The sequence below is a fragment of the Heterocephalus glaber genome, unplaced genomic scaffold, assembly GCF_053883595.1.
Source record: "Heterocephalus glaber isolate CG9 unplaced genomic scaffold, H.glaber_assembly_v1.0 deba00001662, whole genome shotgun sequence".
Taxonomy (NCBI): Eukaryota; Metazoa; Chordata; class Mammalia; order Rodentia; family Bathyergidae; genus Heterocephalus; species Heterocephalus glaber.
This window is the reverse complement of record NW_028258403.1, coordinates 15,686,952-15,707,735: the sequence shown is the minus strand read 5'-3', so window position 1 is coordinate 15,707,735 and position 20,784 is coordinate 15,686,952. Positions and strand designations below refer to the sequence as shown.

General features: G+C 41.1%; 1 pseudogene; it reads left to right on the top strand.

Annotated features, from left to right (window-relative positions):
* Positions 1 to 4,510: 4,510 nt before the first annotated feature.
* On the top strand, positions 4,511 to 4,992 carry LOC101705636 (large ribosomal subunit protein bL33m pseudogene; annotated as a pseudogene).
* The last annotated feature ends 15,792 nt before the right edge of the window (positions 4,993 to 20,784 follow it).

Here is a 20,784-nt window from a genome sequence, read left to right as displayed (position 1 = left end):
TGTTGGCGCAGGCCTGTAATCTCATCATCCTATCACTTAGGAGGTTGAGGTAGGAGGATTGCTGCAAATTCGAAGCCAGCCTGAGCTGCATAGTTCAAGGCCAGCCAGAAAGAATTACATGGTGAGATCCTGTCTCAAAAAAAAGAAGAGGAGCTGGGGATGTAGCTCAGTGGTTCTGCCGCCTGCCTTGTAAACGAAAGGTCCCAAGTTTGATCAAAGACAATCATTCATTTATTAATTATATGTATAGTAACTCAAGGGTCTCATGCAATGTATGTACTTCTAGCTATTTACACCTCTTTAACTTTCATACTTGGAAACTACCAGATACTCCGTTTTGTTATTATATGCTTTACAGCATACTTTTCATTCACTTCACTCTTGACTCCTGACAGCTAATCTGATTGTGCACACACAATTTAGTAGTTTATTTGGCAAAACAAAAAATCGGAACAGATTTTTGCGCAAATGAACAGTCACTTTTGTATAGAAATGAGAAAGGAATTAATGGTATACTATTGTGGCACATTTTATTTAATGTGCTCTTAATGGAATTTCAAATATTTCCTTTGGGAAGTTGATAGCTACTGTGTGAATTATAAAATTCTTGGGCATATAGCCCAAAGCCTCCTAAAATGTGTTCCTATGAGTTGATGGGGCTTATTTTTTTTTTTATTAAAAGCACACTAAAGGCTGGGGATTTAGTTCAGGGGTTCCAGCTCCTGCCTCGTAAGCGCAAAGTCCCGAGTTTGATCCCTGGTACCCAAAAAACAAAACAAAACAGCACACTAAATTACCAGATAAAGGCAGCTCCCAACTTTTCATAATTAGACATCATTTTATAGAAGTAGAAATGACAGAGTATTTTGTTCTAGAAATCATAGAATTTTGTTATATCACAGGAAACATGAAAAAATTGTACCTCATGAAGTAAGTGGAAAAGAATTTTATGTGGAGATGAATGTTTAAGTCTTTTGTGTGTAAAATAGAAATGTCAAAGATTTTAAAGAAAAGGTGACATTCCCTTGTACTCATGACTGCTTTGGGCAATTGTGTTATAAAGAAATGTAGAGAATTTGCAATTTTAAAATCTTACATGAGGGGAAAGGGGGCAAGGAAGTCACAACACTGGTGTTAACCATTTTCCTAATTTGAAGTATAGTTATATTTTAAATGTGCTCTTTTTTTTAAGGCTTGACCATTTAAGCCTTTCCTTTTATTTTAAGTAAAGGAAAGTAAAATTGTGGATTTTACAAGCTAGGCATGGTACACACTTATACTGAGGGAGAGGATCACAAGTTGGAGGCCAGCCTGGGGTGCATAGCAAGACCCTGTCTCCAAAAAAGAAAAAGAAAAAATACCACAGAAACAAAAATAAATTGTTGATTTATAATTTTTAATACAAATGCATACTGAGTAATGTATATACTGTGAATAATTACTACATTAGGATTATATTTATTATGATTTAGGAAGTTTACTTAGCAGAACCTCCCTCCTTATTTTTGTTCATATCTGTTAAAGAGACATGCTTTATATTTTATTGTACAGCTGTTTTTAAGGAATACCTGGTGATAATTTAGATAGGTGTCTTGTGTCCTGGCTGTAGAAAAAAGTTTGAGGATTGTCATTTGGTGTTGTTGCCACCACAAACAAGTTTCCTTCTCTGGGCTTGACGTTTCATTTCATTCACATTCATTGTTAACCATATTCTTTTTTTCTTTTTCTTTTTTTTTTTTTTTTTACTGGGGATCGAATTTAGGACCTTGTGCTTGCAAGACAGGTAGTGGCATCACTGAGCTAAATCCCTGGCCCTCACATTCATTAAGATTTATTTGCTGCTTATTGACAATTGGGTTATGAAGAAATATGAGAAGTCTTCAATTTATATTTTTACAGTATTGCAAATAAATGAGTAGAGTTCTAGAAGATGAGCCTTAAAAAAAAAGTCATAATATTTTCAATGGAAAGTCCTTAAAAATGAGCTAATATAATATGGTTGATAGTCTTCTGGATAACACTTTAAGACTGACTCTTTTTATTCTTTAATTATAGGGTTTTTTGAGATGGTCTCACTATGTAATTCAACCTGGCCTTGAACTCACTATTTGAGGTAGCCCAAGCTGGCCTCAAACTTGCAGCGATCCTCCTGCCTCACCCTCCTGAGTGCTAGGACATACAGATGTGCACCACCACACCTGGCTGATTATTTTTAAATTGTATTTATTTCAAAAATTACACATTTAGTGTAGAACTCTGCAAAATACAGAAAAGAACAAATTAGTTAAATCATGAGCAAGTTTAAATGACTGCTTTATTCATCATATTTCTGACTACTAATATGTTGGTTCCTCTCTTCATAGGCATTTAACTTTTTAAAATTTTTTTGTTTTTCTTTTTTTCGTACTGGGGATTGAACTCAGGACCTTGAGCTTGTGAGGCAGGCGCTGAAACCATTGAGCTAAATCCCTGGCCCAACTTTTTAAAAATTATTGTTTTGCAGTGCTGGAGATTGAATCTGTGGTCTCATGCATGCTAGGCAAGAGCTCTTCCCCTGAGCTATATCCATCACCATGTGAGGTAGTTTTAAATGCTACAGATTGCCTGTGTTAAAACCGTTATGACTAATTGAGAAATTCCTGTCATTAAAACTGGTTTTAAATTATTTGTGTATTCTTGTAAGAGGGAAGACTTTACTTTAAATATTTGTACAGATTCTTTACTGTTTTCATGAGGAAGAATTCTTGGGGGCTCTAGTCACAGAGGAGCAGATTTTGTTGTCAGCATTTCTGCCTACCTAAATGCTTGTTACATTGGCTACATTACTGAGTGCCACCTGCCATAAATATTAAAGCCATACATTTTCCTGCATTTCTTGTGGCACCTACTTTTGTTAAATTAGAATCAATAATAGGCTCCCCTTGCATAATTTTTACTGTTCCCCCAAGGGAATTACTTTACCAAGTAAATAGTTTCTGGTATATCAGGATTCTTATTTTCCTCCTGTTGTTTGTATGATAAAGCTTAATAGATGCTAGTTTCTGGTGTACAGTATAAATTAACCATCCTTTAGTCTACTTTGCCATTGCTAAAGGATTTAAGATAGAACATAAAAGATATGTTTTATCCTAAGTCAGAAGCACTCTATATATGATTTTTTTAAAAAAATGATACTTATTGGGTTGGGGATTTAACTCAGTGGTTCTGGCGCCTGCCTCGAAAGCGCAAGGTCTCAAGTTTGATCCCTGGTACCAAAAATAAATAAATAAATAAAAGTGATATTTATTAATTTGGCTCAAATTATGCAGGCCAAACATTGACTAATTGCCTCCTTAGTTTCCACATTTTGTGTGCTATTCCAAGTGGATCTGGTAATCCTCATGATTAAAGCAACATAACATTTATGTTTACTGTGAAGAAACATGATCATCCTGGCCACTATGAATCACTCTGTAAACATCCCCACTCTGTTTCCCAATTACTCAGATCATTATATCAAACTCAGTTCAGTTCAACAAACACAAATCACCTTTTTTGTTTCAAAAAGTTTACCAGGATACAGAAAAGATAAGCATGTGAACATGATTACTCAGCAATGTGGAAAGTCTGGCCATATATCTCCACCTGCCCTAGAAGGAGGAATGGTTAACTTTGGAGTGGGCCAGGCTTGGAGAAGGCCTTACAGAAGAAGTAGTGTTTGAGCTGGGTCATGAAAGGTGATAGAATCCACCAGAAATCAGGAAAAGGTGGTTCTGGAAAAAGAAACCTATGGAGGCCCTGTCAGTGGTTCGTCACAGCCGCTGAGTCAAGTGTGAACCCAAGTGGGAGATGGTGTGAACCAGGTCATTGAGCAACATGGATAACAAGCTACAAGGTTGAGCGAGAAACCTGTGCGTACTGAAAAGCTCTTTTTCCTTTGGAGCAGAAGAGTGGCATGATCTTTCTAAAATGCAAACCTTATTCTCGACTGAGGAAAATGTGTGGAAGGAGGGAGAAGTGAGAGGCCTGAAGGCACTGGGAAGTACATTTGGGATGAATGTCTTGGAGTGGTAGGTAGGACAACTGAGGGGCCTTGATTCATTTTGTAATTAAATGAAAGGCTTTAGTCATTATTTGGAAAATTAGACTATTTTAGTATTGTTGACATTTAAGATAACTTACATATCAGCTCAACTCAAAAGACTAGGCAGGTGGGCCAGGGATTTAGCTCAGTGGTGCTGCTGCCTGCCTCACAAGTGCAAGGTCCCGAGTTTGATCCCTGGGACCAAAAAAAAAAAAAAAAAAAAACGACAGGAAATTCATACATGTAGGAAGAAAAAATATTAAACACATTTCTAATGGAAGTAACATTTTGATAGCATGAAATAAATCATTAGCTTAAAAGTCATAGGTGGCATGGTGGCACATGCCTGTAATCCCAGTACTTGGGAGGCTGAGGCAGGAGGATCGCTGTGAGTTCAAGGCCAGCCTGAACAACATATCAAGACCCTGTCTTAAAAAAAAAGTTATAAAAAAAGTCTTAGCTCTAGGATTTGAATTTATAAGCCTAAACTTCAGCAGTTTTCGTATGATATTGGAAAATTCAAAACTACCATAGTTGAGTCACAGAGATTTCAGGGGTGCGGTAGCCATGTTCCTTTCCACTATCTCCTTTGCTAAGAGCAAGTCAAAAACCCTCCTGGTGAAAATGGTGAGGCAGGCCAGGACAGATAGGACCTTCAATGCCAAGAGAGGCCAACTCTAGGAAACTGACTCTTTTGCATTATGATCCAGTTGTGAAGAAAAATGTCCTCTTTGTGAAACAGAAAAAAGTACGCTTTCTCGAAACAATGGATTGAAAATGAATTTGATTTATAAATGAGAAGACTGGGCCTGGGATTTAGCTCAGTGGCACCACACCAGCCTTGCAAGTGCAAAGTCCTGAGTTTGATCCCCGGTACTGGAAAAAAAAAAAAAATATAAGTAAATGAGAAGACTGAGGGGAGGATTCTGATTCAGAAACCCACAGCCTATAATAAAAGAAGAGGAAATGGCATGGCATCAACTGCCTCCTGTGATTTGAAGGCTATTGTGAAAGGGAACAATGTGAAAGAAAGTTCTTTATATTAGGACAAATACCATTGTATCACATTTATTTATCTTTCTGGATATTTTTATATCCCTTAATAAAAATATTAAAATAGCAAAAAAACACAACAAACCCTTTCATAACTAAGGTATCTTTGGAATGGGGTAGTCTATAGCTTTAAAAATCAGTTATATTTCTATTATTCAATGCTTGAGCTTTTATTATAAAATTTGTCCACGTATAAGCAATGCCTAAATTTCTGAATTAAAGTTTTTTTTTTCTTGAGACAAGGTCTCGCTATTTAGTTCTGGCTGGCCTTGAACTCACTATGTAACTAACCCAGGCTGGCCTTGAATTCTTAGCAATCTTCCTGCCTCAGCCTCCTGAGTGTTGAGATTACAGCCATGAGCCACCATACCCGGCTGAATTAAAGATTTTAGATTTAGATTTTAATTTGCTAGCATTCTTTATCACATAATTTACAAGTTAGAGAAAGCTTTACCCACTCTGTACAGGTGATAGAAACAGAATTTTCAGGGCATCTAAAAGATCATTTTGGCAACTGGTGATGTAACGCAGTGGTGCTGTGCCTGCCTGGCAAGCTCAAGGTCCCAAATTCCATCCCCAGTACCAGAAGAAAAATAAAAATAAAAGATCATTTTCTATTAAAGAAAAATTTTAAACTCTTCTTTGTAAATAAAAGCTATTTATAAACATAATGTCATACTTCTTTCCACAGATAATATCCAGAATCAAAAGTTCATCTTTTCTCACTTCCTTGTAATAACACAATAATTTAACCATGTTGGTTTTTAATCTTGCTTTTATGGTAAATAAATTCACTTTTTTGAAAGGCCTGACACTCATCAGGAAGCCTTTATTGAGTGTCTATTTGTAGAACACTATTCTGGGCATCCTGAGAAATAAGCTTCTCAAGGACACTTCTAATCCAGTTGGAGAGACGAAATAGGCCTGTGAAAGAATAAGAATTCAGTGATAAGCAATTGGATAACCATCAAGGGAATGCAAGAAAAAAGAAGGAACCAACACAGAAAAGATTTCCTAGAAATGAGTTTTAAACAACACTTAAAAAATAAATGTAAAAAAAGACATCTCCCTTCAAGTACAGAATTATTATTTGAAACAAGTTTCCAACAACAGGTTTTTTCTTGAGTGAGAATATCTCCTTAGTATCAAGAACAAAAAGGGCCTTTAAATCACCAAACCTATTAAATCATTTCCGAGAAGATATAGAACTAAAGTAGAAACCTTACTTTGGGAGCCCTCTATTCCACACAGGTAATTATTATGGAGATCTAAATTTCTACAGGCTTTCCTAACCTTTCAGAGATCCCTTCAGCAGTCTGATAAAGCCTGTGAACTTCTCAGGGTAGTGTTTCCGTGGCTCAGGGAATTGAACCCAGGGCCTTGTGCACACCAGGCAAGCCTCCAACACTGAGCTGCATTCCCAGAGCTCTTTTTAAGTTTAATTTTGAACCTGGTCTCCCTGAGTTTTCCAAGGTGCCCTCAAATTCGCAATTTTTCTCTCAGCCTTCTGAGTAGCTAGGATTACAGGTATGTGCCTCCAATTCAGCCAGAAAAATGGTTTAAAACTGGTTGGTGATGCACTTCTAATCCCAGAAATCTGGAGACAGAGGCAGGAGGATCATGAGTTCAAGGACAGCCTTGGCTACATAGTGAGACCTTATCTCAAAATATACATATGGGGCTGGGGTTTAGCTCAGTGGCACAGCGCCTGCCAGGCAAGCATAAGGTCCTGAGTTCAATCCCCGGTACCAAAAAAAAAAAAAAAAATATATATATATATATATATATATATATGTATATGTATACACACACATATATGTATGTATACATACACACACGAATATATACATATATAATATATATGTACATATATGTGCACATATGTGTGTGATTTGTACAATAATATGTATGTTTCTAACTAAAGCATGATTTCTATTGGTAATGAAGCTATAAATAATGCCAGTAACTGGTTTATTCCCTGTATTCATAATTGAAGGAACTGCTAGGTTTCACTTAGTGGGTAATTAAAATAAAGAGATGATTTTTGATGGGTCCCTTGAATTCTTGCCATACATCCCTCAGCATTCCAGAAACCCCAAGTTAAGAAACCCTGGGCCGGGGATTTAGCTCACTGGTTTCGCTGCCTGCTGTGCAAGCACAAGGACGTGAGTTCGATCCCCGGTACCAAAAAAAAAAAAAAAAAGAAACCCTAACGGCTTAGCAGTTACTTGAGAAGCACCAGGCAATGAAAGACTTAACTGAACTTGGGTCCTCTCACATCCATTTCAGTCAAAGAAAATGCTTTATTTTGTTTCATATACTGGAATTTTGGAATTTCATATATTGTTTCATATATTCATATTTGTTTCGTATATTGGAATTCATATATTGGGATTGCTTTTTGTCCTTTTGGTTTTGTTTCTTTCTTTTGAGACAGGATCTCACTCTATAGTTCAGGCTGGCTTTGAACTCACTATGTAGTTCAGGGTGGCCTTGAACTTGCAGCGATCCTCCCGCTTCACCCTCCCAAGTGCTGGGATTACAGGCATGCCCATATATTTAAAAAAAATTTTTTTAGGAAGAGAGACTTATTTATTTATTATTTATTTTGCCCTATGATTTGTTTTTTTTTGTTTGTTTTTTTCATAGCAAAATATTTATTGGTACATTTTAGGCATACATAATGATATCTCTCATCATAGGAACTTGTACCTATACATGGTATATCCCACCTCTTCTTTCCTATTCCCTCTTCCCCTCAATCCCTCTCCTCTCCCTTTGTACAAAAGCTTTGTTTCTATTTTTTCCTTCTGTTTTCACTTTTTTTCTTTGTCCCTTCCTTCCTTTCTCCCTCCCTCCTCCCTTGTTCCCCTTCCTATTGGAATATTTTCTTCCCATTTCCCAATATATATTATGCATTTTATTTCTTATTCCACTTTCAGTTTCTCACACCAAAGAAACAATGTGGTATTTAAACATGTGTGTTCAATTTATTTCACTTAAGAGTATGGTCTCAAGCTCCATTCATTTAGCTATAAATGTCTGAAGCTCATCCTTTTTATGGCAGATTCATACTCCATTGTATTTTTAAAAAATCTTCTTTATCCATTCATTGGTCAGTGGGCATTTGGGCTATTTCCAAGATTTAGATATTACAAACTGTGCTGCTATAAACATAGGTGTGCATATATCACTGTGGTATGATGCTTTTAATTCTTTCGGGAAGATACCAAGAAGGGGAATAGCTGGGTCAAATGGAATCTCTGGTTCCATTCTAGTTCGAACTTAAGAGTTTTAGTTTTTTGAGAAAACTCCATACAGATTTTCACAGTGGTTGCACCAGTATACACTTCCACCAGCAGTGGAGAAGGGTTATTTTTTCTCCACAGCCCCACCAGCATTTGTTATTAGTTGATTTCTTGATAACAGCCATTCTTTCTGAGGTGAGGTGAAATCTCAGAGTTGTTTTAATTGCATTTCTCAAATGACCAGTGATGTTTTTTCATATATTCATTTGCTTTTTCTACTTCATCTGAGAAATGTCTATTCATTTCAGATGCCCATTTTTGGATTGAGTCTTTAAATTTGTGGGATCTGATTTTTTTGAGTTCTTTAGATATTTTAGATAGTACTCCTTTGATGAATAGCTAGTAAAAAAATTTCCCACATTGTGGGTTGTCTCTTCACTCTGTTGGTGGTTTCTTTTGCTACGCAAAAGCTTTTTAGTAAGATGAGATCCCAGTTGTTGATTCTTTGTGATAGTTCCTGTGCACTCAGGGTTTTGTTCATAAAGTCTTTGCTTACACCAATGTCTTCAAGTGTTATACTATTCTCTCTTCTGGAAGATTTAGCGTTTCTGTTTTAATATTTAGATCTTGGATCCATTTTGATTTTAAATTAGTGCATGGTGAGAGATATGCATCTAGTTTCAATCTTTAGCATGTGGAAAGCCAGTTTTCCAGCACCATTTATTAAAGAGTTTATCTTTCTTCCAGTGAAGGTGTTTGGCTCCTTTGTCAAAGATAAGCTGGCTAGGTATGTCTGGAGTTGTTTCTGCATCTTCTAATCTGTTCCATTGATCCTCAGGTCTGGTTTTTTTGTTTTGTTTTGTTTTTTTGCCAGTATGATGCTGTTTTTATCACAGTAGCTTTGTAGTATAATTTGAAGTCAGGGATTGTGATGCCCCCTGCCTTGCCTTTGTTGCTCAGAATTGTTTTTGCTATTCTAGGTCTCTTCTGGTTCTAAATGAATTTTAGGATTGTTTTTCTAATTCTGTGAGATATGCTGTTGGAATTTTGACCAGAATTGCATTAAATCTGTATAACAATTTTGGAAGTATGGCCATTCTATGTTGGTTCTTCTTACCCAAGAACAAAGGATATCTTTCCATTTTTCTGTTATCCTCTTCGATCTCCATTTTCAGAGCACTGTAGTTGTCAGTGTAGAGGTCTTTTACTTTCTTTGTTAGATTGATTCCTAGGTATTTCATTTTTTTGGATGCTATTGTGAAAGTATTATTTCCCTAAATTCTCTCTCAGTGAGTTGGTTATTCATGTACAGGAAGGCTATTGACTTTTTTTTTTGGTACTGGGGATCAAACTTGGGACCTTTCACTTTTGAGGCAAGCAGTGGCACCACTGAGCTAAATCCCCAGCCCTATTGACTTTTGAATGTTGACTCTGTATCCAGCTATGGCACTGAAGTTGGTTATCAAATCTAGAAATCTTTTGGTGGAGTTTTTGGGGTCTTCTATGTAGAATAACATCACCCTCCAATAATGATAATTTAACTTCTTCCTTTTCTATCCTTACTCCTTTTATTTCTTTCTCTTGTCTAATTGCTCTGGCTAATGTTTCCAGAACTATATTGAATAAGAGTCCTGACAGTGGACATCCTTGTGTTGTTCATGACTTTAGAGTAAAAGCTTTCAGTTTTTGTTAGAATTTTATATAAGATTTTATTTGGTATAAATAGTTTCTGCATCAGGTGTGGTGGTGCACATCTGTAATCCTAGCACTTGGTAGGCTGAGGAGGGAGGATTGCTGTGAGTTCAAGGCCAGGCTAGACTATATAGCAAGACCCTGTCTCAAAAAGCCAAAAAAAATTTGTGGGGATAATTATCATCGTGAAAATTATGCAGACTTATTTTTATTATTTGAAACGGTCTCGCTATGTAGTTCAGGCTGGCCTTGAACTCACTATGTAGCCCAGGCTGGCCTTGAACTCACAGCAATCCTCTTCCCTCAGCCTCCCCAGTTCTGGAATTACAGACGTGTGCCACCACGCCCAGCATCATCATGAAAATTATAAATGAAAAAATGATTATCCATTTTATAACTTTTTTGTTTTGTTTTGTTTTGCTTTTTTTTGAGGCAGGGTCTCCCTTTGTAGTTCAGGCTGGCCCTGAACTCACTATGTAGCCCAGGCTGGCCTCAAATTCACAGAGATCCACCTGCCTAAGCCTCCCATGTGCTGGGATTACATAAATTGGTTTCTTTTGTAAGTGTTCTAAGCACATTAGTGTGCCCTCAAGTTTATAGCCCTAAGGGGGTCAGTAGCTTTTCCTGTAGCACCACAAAAGGTGGTGGTGCTGAGGACAGAACTCAGGGCCTCACACATGCTTAGTAAGTGCTCTACTGCTGAACTGCATGCTTCACACTGCACTTCACTTCACCTTTGGTTTGGTACCGACTGCCCTCACTCTCCCGGAAGTGCTCTGGAAAAGCTACTGACCCCCTTAGGGCCAAAGAAGTGAATTCTGTGCTCATCCTGTGTGACATCTCCACAGCACTTGGCACCCTTTTCTTGGTTACTTTACAGAAAATGGGTTCTCCTCCTACCACTTTGGCAATTCCTTGTCTTCTACCTGGGCATCTTTCTTTCTTTTTGTACCCGGGATCAAACTCGGGTCCTTGCACTTTCGCAGCAGGAGGTGAAACCACTGAGCTAAATCCCGGGCCCTGGGCATCGTTTTCTCTGCCCATGCTTTGCCCATTTTTCTTCCTCTGTTACACTCAGATTTTGCTGGGTATCAAGTTATGCTCCATGCCTTCAGCTATGTACTGTTGACTTCCAAATCTGTGCTGTTCCAACTTCCAGGCTCTGTGAGAACTGCCCTCGGCAGAATCACCTCACAGCAGACAGCAACGGCAGTTTACTTGGGAGCAAGTGATCATATCTGTGTTAGTCTTTTGTCATCACTGGGACACCATACCCAACACCCATAACTAAAGAAGAAGAGATTTTTTTTGGCTCACGATTTTCAGAGGTTTTGGTCCCTGTTGGGCAGGCTCAAATGCAGAAACGCCTGCTGGAAGGGCCTGCTCTGGAGGAAAGCTGCTCACGCTGGCAGCCAGGAAGCAGACGGAGAAGGGAGGAGCAGTGGTGGGAGACTCAGGAGTGTACATCCGGTGACCCCCTCTTCCAACCAGGCCGCACCTCGTGATCCAATCACTTTCCAAGAGCCCCACCTCTGAGAGTTTGGAGGGGGGTCCCTTAGTTTTTTGAGACAGGATCTCCCTATGTAGTTCAGGCTGGCTTTGAATTCACTATGTACCCCAAGCTGGGCTCGAATTTATGAGAATCTTCCTTCCTCAACCTCCTGAGTGCTGAGATTACAGGCACGCACCACCACACCCACTACAGGGACTCATTCTTTTTTCTTTTTTGCGGCACGGGGATCAAACTCAGGACCTTGTGCTTGCAAGGCAGGCAACAGCGCCGCTGCTGAGCTAAATCTCCCACCCGAGGCATTTTTTTTTTTTCCTTTGGTACCGTGGATCGAACTTGAGACTTTGTGCTTGCGCGGCAGGTGCCAGAACCACTGAGCTAAATCCCCGGCCCAGAGGCATTCTTGATCTAAACCATAATAACATCTCAAAAGGGGAAATGGAAAGGGGTCAGTTTTGCTTCTTTTATACTCTCCTCTCTTTAGAACTACTAAGGGGTCCCATGAAAATGGGCCTGGGGGGGCAGGGGATTTAGCTCAGTGATTTTGCCGCCTGCTGCGCAAGCACAAAGACCAGAGTTCGATACCCGGTACCAAAAAATAAATAAATAAATAAAACCACAAAAGATTAGATGAATACAATAAAGTTGACTATGTAAAAAGTGTTTCAAAATACATTCAAGAAAAATCATCCAAAAATCATCATTTTTTTAAAAAAAATCATCATTTAAAAAAAGAAAGAAAGAAAGAAAATGGGGCTGGGCATGGTGGCACATGCCTGTAATCCCAACCCTTGGACGGTTGAGGCAGGAGGATAGCTGTGAGTTTGAGGCCAGTCTGAACTACATATTGAGACCCTGTCTCAAAAAGAAAAAGAAAATGACCCTAATCCCCTTCAGGGGCAAGTCCCCTGTCACCAAGGGCCCCCACTAGGCACCACCTCCCACCAATGCCACCGCCGGACAAGCCCACCCGTTGGAACTTTGGGGACACTCAAACCCCATCGAAGTCACAGCAGGCACCATCTGTTTAAATTTACTGTCAACATTTTTCAGGCTCTCCTGCCCCATGTTCCCTGCCCACTTTCTTCCTCAGAGTTCACTTTTTAGAGCCAGTACTCTCCCCACCCCCACTGGTACTGGGGATTGAGCCCAGTTCCCACTGAGTGACATCCCTAGCACTTTCTAACATTTTAAAATTATTTATTTTGCAGTAGTGGGGATTGAACCCAGGGCCTTTCCAGTGAGCTAAATCCCCAACCCCCACCCCTTTTTTTGAGACAGGATCTTGATAATCACTAAATTGCCCAGGTTGGTCTCAAAATTGTGACCCTCCTACCTCAGCCTCCCAGAGTGCTGAGATTACAGGCGTGTGCCACTATACTCAGTTTGAACCAGCACTCATAACCACTATGTTGTATTCATTCCCAATTAAATGAGTGATAGGTAAGACAGTATAATCAATAATATAAATTCCCTCCTTTCTTCTTTTCCTCAGTACTTTGTGTAGGAGACAGCTTTCCTATTGCTGGAACAAAATACTAACGAGTACAATTTACAGGAGGAGGGGTTTATTTTGGCTCATAGTTTCCAGGGGGTTTTCCAGGTGGAGATAGGATGGTGGAAGGAAGCATTCCTGGACAGTTGCCTCGGTCTCACCCAATATCTAGGCTCTTTGTGTTGTGAACAAAGAATGGAGCAGGACACACAGAAGTAGGAAGAAAGGCAGAGATTTATTAAAGGGAAGGGCCACTTTGCAGAGAAGGAGCAGCCCATGAGAAAACTCAAGAGCAAGTTTGACTCAGAGTGGCCCCATCTGTTTTAGGCTTGAGGTTGAAGTACGCTTGGAGGAGTTCCAAGCAGGAATCACCTAGTGATGAAAGCCCACTCTCAAGAACAGAGATGGCCACTGCTATGAGTTCCATGGCTGGCTCCTCTTTTCTTTCCCTAGAATTTGAGGAGTGGTCAGAGGTGGTAACTGGGCTTCTTCCTGGTCAGCTGAGCCTCCACCCTCATGTGGGGAGGGGGAGTTTGTAAACTTTGATGGGTCTGGACAGAACCAGCATGGCTACCAGAGCCTGCCCGGGTGTTCAACGCTGCGATGCTAACAATATTATAATGCCCATGGGGTTACCTTTCACTACTCTCAAGCAGTTAGAGCACATGCTCCTCTGGCCTCTTCAGAGGGCGAGGGAGTGTGAGAAGGCGGGAGAATAATTTTTAGGCTCATGTAGGGACATTAAGGAAATATAGTGAGCGAGGAAGCTCTTGTGGTCTCCAAGAGCTAGAAGGCACCCTGTCTGTTCTGAGTCTCTGACACTGTCTCCTGCCTCAGTGGGCCTAGCAGGAGATAGCTGCTCACCCCGTGATAGCCAGGAAGCAGGAAGAGAGAGAAGTGAGGAACTGGAGACAAGAATAACCCCTTCCCGGTTATGCCCCCAGTGACCCAACTCTTCTGATCAGGCCCCACCTCCTAATATCATATTCAACTACTAAATTCATCAATGGATGAATCCATTGTTGAATACAACACCCCCACAATCCAATCATCTTTTAAATACATGAGACTTTGGGGAGATATTTTAGATCTAAATCATCACATTGGGCCCCTGGACCCCAAAAGGCTAATATTCATCTCATGTAAAATTCGTTTAGTCTATCTATTTGGGGTTTTTTTGGTACCGGAGATCAAACTCAGGACCTTGCACTTGCAAGGCAGGAGGTGGCACCACTGAGCTAAATCCCCTGCCCTTGTTTAGTCTATTTTTAAAAGTTGTCAAGGCAACAATTCCAGCATTGCTGCAAATTCCAATAAAGTCTTTTCTGAAACTCAAGGCAAACCCTTAGCTGTGAGGCCTGTGAAAATTAAAAAGAAAGTTAAATACCTCCAATGTACAAAGGCACAGAGTAAATATTCCCATTCCAAAAGGGAGAAACAGGAATAGATGCCAAGCTTGGTGACATATGCCTATAATCCCAGCACTCAGGAGGCTGAGGCAGAAGGATTGCTGCAAGTTGGAGAGATTCTGGTCTGAGCTAAAAAAAAAAAACCACACACACGCACGCACACACAATACTGCTGGGCATAGCGGCACACACTTGTAATCCCAACACTAAGGAGGGTGAGGCAGGGCTGGGGATTTAGCTCAGTGGTTCTGCTGCCTGCCTCAAAAGCACAAGGACCTGAGTTTGATCCCGGGAACCAAAAAAAAAAAAAAAAAATCTGGGAGGAGGGTAAGGCAGGATGATTGCAATGAGTTTGAGGCTAGCCTGGGCTAGTGAATTCAAGGCCAGCCTGAACTACATGGCAAGATCCTGTTTAAAAAACAAAACAAACAACAACAAAACCAGAATGCTGATAGAAATATGGACAGTAAAAACCAGGCTTTTGGGCCAGGGATTTGGCTTAACAGCACCACACCTGCCTTGCAAGCACAAGGTCCTGAGTTCTATCCCTGGTAAAAAACCAAAAACAAAACAAAAACAGGCTCTTTCTTTTCTTTTTTAAAAAAAATTTTGGTTTTTTGAGACAGGGTCTTGCTATGTAGTTGACTGGCCTTGAATTCACTATGTATCTCAGGCTGCCCTAGAACTTGCAGTGATCATCCTGCCTCAGCCTCCTGAGTGCTGGAATTACAGATGTGTGCTACCGTGCTTGGCTGAACACATTTGGGAGCAAGGACTTTTTTGGAAACTAGATTGGGGGCCAGAGATGTTTCATTCTGGAAAGGAATTTCTCTACATTTTGTCTATGTCATAAGATTGTGTGAGAGTGAATTTAAAGATAGTAGACTAATCTGGTGGAGAAAATTTCAAGACACCCCATTGTTCAGGCTGTGGAATGGGTACTGCTAGCTGCATATAGCCAGAGATATAGTAAAAATCGGGACCAAAAAGCAAAGTTAAATGACAACAAAATTTGCTGGCAGCGACAAATGAAGTGCCTGTTAAATTGGGTCCCAGGAGGAGCATGGTTGCTAAAAAGAGTAACTTTTTTTGTACTGGGGATTGAACTCAGGACTTTGTACTTTCAAGGCAGGGATGGTGCCACTGAGCTAAATCCCCAGCCCCTCCTTTTTTTGTTTTTTTGAGACAGGGTCTCGCTATGTAATGCAAGCTGGCCTTGAACTCAGAGCGATCCTCCCACCTCAGCCTCCTGTGCTGGGATTACAGGTGTGTGCCACCACACCAGGCAGCATTTTGTGTTTTTGAGCTCTGGAAGAATTTCTCATCAATCTCTGCTTACAGCATTTTAGGGTTTCTCTAGCCAAAATCTCTAAACTTTTCCAAACTCCTGCAAACCAGTTCCAAAGGCTTCTGGTACCATTTCTGGTACCAATTTTCTGTTTAGACAGCTTTCTTATCACTGGGGCAAAATACCTGACACCTACAACTTTAAGGAGAAGAGGTTTATTTTGTCTCACAGCTTCCAGCAGGTTTAATCCATGGTTGGCTGGCTCCAAGAAACAGTACGGTGAAAAGGCTGACAGAAGATAGCTGCTCACCAGCTAGCAGAGAGAGAAGGATAGAGCCATTGACAGAAATATACTTTTCCTGGGTAGCCCCTAGTAGCCCACCTCTTCTGACCATGCCTCACCTTCCGAGGGCGCATCCAGCTACTCCTGATTAATCCACTCGCTTAGGAGCATTGCGCTCCATGATCCAATCACCTTTTAAAACATATAAAGCTGGGCATGGTGGCACACACCTGTAATCCCAGAACTCAGGAGGCTGAGGCAGGAGGATTGCTGCAAGTTTGAGGCCAGCCTGAACTACATATCGAGACCTTGTCTCAACAACAGCAACAACAAAAGGAAGGACTACTAGATCTGGAAGATTAGCTACAGAAAGCAAGATAATTAAAATTCAGGAAGTAAATTCGGAGTCACTTTCTTAACAAAAAAAAGATTGCTCCAGCCTAACAAAAACTAAGAAAGCAATGATCAAACGATTTCCACCCGAAGGGCAGCTGCCCCAGCAGGGCCCCTCCTAACTGTCTAAGAAGGAGGCGAGCCTGGATCACTCGCTTCAGTACCACTGTGGGGAGCACCGGAAGCCCGCAGGTCTCAGAGGCCCAGCGCCCCTGCCCACAGCGACAGGTAAGAGGCTCTCGGGGCCAGTTCCCCACCAGGCGGCTGATCGCTCTGTGAGGAAGTAGGATTTGCGTGTGGTAAGCCAGGGCAGTGTGGGGCCCCGCGACCAACTCTGAACACATGCTGGGTTTTCTTCCCTAGTGGAAAAACCGCGCGGCTCCGTCACGTACCAGCTGTGTGACTCAGTAAAACTTTAACCAACTGTGAATTTCCTTCGCTCATTCAGAGATGGGGACGATACTTTCCCCCCTCACCAGGAGGCTGTGCGGATGGACTAAGTTGATGTGTGTGAAGCTTAGGACCGAACCGGCCACCTGGCAGGACGAATGTGTCACCTCCCACCTCCCAGTGACAACCCTGCCCGACAGACAGGCAGAAACAGATGAGCGGGCCCTGCCTGTGCGTGGGTGGCCACCGTGGAACTGGGGGCCACGAGCCGCCACTGTATCCCCCAAAGCACCCTGGACAAGGGGTGCAGGCGTCAGAGAGGGGCTGGTTCAGCCCCTGCCCTCAGAAGCCACGTGCCAGACCCCCTGGGTCTGTTAGTGAGAGTTTTAAATGGGCAGTGACCTCATCTGCTTTCTTGAATGATTACGCCTCCAAAGATTCTAAATATAAACTTAAAACGACACCGCTGGATACATCCACCCGTGCAGGCGCACGTGCACACAGTCCTTACTCAAGGAGCGATCGTCTGCACCTGTTATAGCTTTCCCCCAACTCTTATTTTGAAAATTTTCAAACACAAAAAATGAAAGCCAAGGGCCAGGGATGTAGCTCAGTGGCGCCGCGCCTACCTGGCAAGCACAAGGTCCTTAATTCGATTCCCGATACCGGAAAAAAAAAAAGTCAGTTCAGTTATGTATGGCAAATATGTACTAATAGAAATTTTTAAAAAAATTAAAGCCAAGAGTCAGGGATTTAGCTCAGTGGTTCCGCTGCCTGCCTCCCAAGCGGAAGGACCCGAGTTCGATCCCTGGTACCAAAAAAATAAATAAATAAAAATAAAACCAAGCATATATATATATATATATATATATATATATATATATCCCAGCTACGTGGGATTCCAAGCTATAGACCAGTCTGGGCAACCCAGTGAAATCTTGTCTCAAAATGTAAAAGAAATTTTTAATTCTGGGGAGGTAGTTCAGTAGTTCAGCACTCTCTGGGTTCAATCTCCAGTACCACCAAAAAATAAATAATGAATAAATAAAGTTACAAGTAATACAACTAACACTGTATGTTACTCAGGTTTCACTACATTTGTTTCCTCTTTGGTTTTGTTTTTTTTTCTAAGACAGGATCTCACTATGTAGCCCAGGCTAACCTAGGCCTTGTGGCAATCCTCCTGCCTCAGCCTCTCAAGTGCTGGGATTACAGGTATGTGCCGCCACACTTGGCTCTTCCTCTTTAAAACACTTTTTACTGAACCATTTAGGAGTTACTTGAAGACACTGTAATATTTCAGCATGTATCTCTTAGGAACATTTCTCCTACATAAACATAAAATAAGTATCTCATTTAGGAAATTTAACATTAATGCATTAAAATTTTCCATATTCAGATTTCCCAATTATCCTAATAATACCCTTTATAGTTTTTAATTTAACTTCAAGATCCAAAAGGAAAAAAGGAAAAGATTATACATTGCATTTAATTGTCATGTCTCATCTAATCACTTCTGAAATTCAGTGCTTCTCCCTTTGAGGCTGGCTGGGGCTGTTCCTGTCATCCCAACTTTTATTTTTATTGCCAAGTACAGACCCCAGCAATTGTTCATCATCTTTTTGTTTTGATTCTTTTTTTTTTTTGGTACCTATGATCGAACTCGGGACCTTGGGCTTGTGAGGCAGGCAGCAGCGCCACTGAGCTAAATCTCCAGCCCAGGGTTCTTGTATTTTTGAGACAGGCTCTCGCTATATAGTTCAGTCTGGCCTTGAAGTCACTATGTAGCCCATGCTGGCCTTGAATTCATGGTGATCCTCCTACCTCAGCCTCCTGAATGCCAAGATTATAGGCGTGCACCTATACCAAGTGTTCATGATCATTTTTGCTACATATACTTTAAAAAGAAAAAAGTAGCTTGTACTGAATATAATTCCACTCTTTTTCAGTTCTTAGCTTTAAATAATATTTAAATAGAATAATAAATGTTAACAGCATTTACACAGGGACAGCTGTGGGCAAATAGGGAAGGAAGCATTCAGTTTAGGGAGCATTCAATTCAATACAATGACAAAACATTCAGATCCCAGGTGACATGGCTGATGTGGCTGGAGATGGGAACCTTAATTTCTTCCTAGGTAAGCGAGAGTCCTCCTCGGAGAGGTGAGGAGAAGCCACCCAATGGAAGACTTCCCAGAGGGATCCTCCCTGAGCAGCGCTGGTCTGAACTTTGGGAGATTAGCAGGCCTCAGGAGAAGCAGGCGAGTGTGGTGTTCCAGGAGGCAGGCAAGGAAGGAGGTCCCCAGGGAATGAGGCAAACTCAGTGAATCCCACTCCTGAGCTGCTCGTGGTTTTTAATTGGAGATGTGAATTAATTCCTGAGACAGAGCCAGAAGCTCCGCCAGCTGGAGTTATCAGATGGCCCTTGGGAGGTGCAGGGTGGGGCCAGGCTGGTGGGCAGAGCCCCAGGCCTCAGCTTCTAGTGAGGAATCCGAGTAGGTGCGGGCACTGGGGTGGGGCCTGGAATTCAAGAGTGAGCCTCAGGAAGAGAAGTCAAGGAGGAGAGCAGGAAGGGACAAGCTGGAGTCAAAGCCAATTCGGTTGGGATGGCCAGGGAACAAGCGGAAAGAATCCGTGCCCTTGACAACATTGAGCCACTGAATTAACCAACTCCAAACCGCCCACCCACCCCTCTACTTCTTGTTATGTAAAATAAGTTTTAAAAACTATTTTAAAAAGAAGAAAGGAAGAAAAAAGAGAAAGAAAAGAAAAGAGAAAGAAAGAAAGAAAAGGAAAGAAAAGAAAAGAGACAGCCTAAATCAATGAATCAAGAAACTGGAAAAAAAGAGTTACCAAAAGTATTAAGAGCCAAGAGAATGAAGGAAAAACATCAAAGTGGTAAATGTAATATAATCATAAATGACTGCAGCACATTTATTCAACTTGTTAAGTGGATCTCATACACACAGTTTAAACGCTGATGAAGAGTGGGTTGAAGGGGCGGGAGGTTTAGCTCAGTGGCACCAGCACCTGCCTGGCAACCACAGGTCCTGAGAACAATCCTCAGTTCCACAAAAAAAAAAAAAAGAAAAGAAAAGTAGGTTGAGGCTGCACACCTGTAATCCCAGAACTCTGGGAGGCTGAGGCAGAAGCATGGTGAGTTGAAGCCCAGTCTAGGCAACTTAGTGATTTAGCAAGACCTTGTCTCAAAACGAAAAGGTAAAAAAAAGGGCTGGGATGTAGCTCAGTGCAAAAGCCCTGAGTTCAACCTCCAGTACTGAAAAAATATGTAACTAAATAAATGTTTATGATGCCGGGGATTTAGCTCAGTGGTTTCGCTGCCTGCTGCGCAAGCGCCAGGACCCGAGTTCGATCCTCAGTACCAAAAATAAATAAATAAAAATAAATGTTTATGAGCAATTAGCCTAACAGTAACTCAAATAATTTTTAAAAGATTAGAGAGGCGGAAAAAAAAGAAAGTGTTCCTGATTATTCAGGGCATATGAGCAGGGCAAAGTAGGGTACTAACTGCTGAAGGCTGAAAAGAGATTTGGGGACCTCTTGTCACCTCACAAAGAAATTTTTGCCAGAATGATTAGGATAGATACAGCCTTCAAGCTCACACTTTGATTTTTTTTTTTTTTTTTTTTTTGAGACAGGGTCTCCCTATGTAGTTCAGGCTGGCCTCGAACTCACTTCGATCCTCCTGCTTCAGCCTCCCGAGTGTGCTGGGGTTACAGGTGTTCAAGCTCATACTTTGAAAGCAGCACAAGGAACAGAGGAAGGAGGCAGCGTGTGCTGATTCTCGAGTCTGCTTCTCTGCCCTTCGGTGAACTCTGCTCAGCAGATCTGAATCATCAGGGTGGGATTATCGAGCCCTTCATGGCTACCAAATGAACCCCTGGATACTCGGGTTGGCTGGTACAGACCTTCCTTTAGCAGGTCTTATAGTACAGTGAC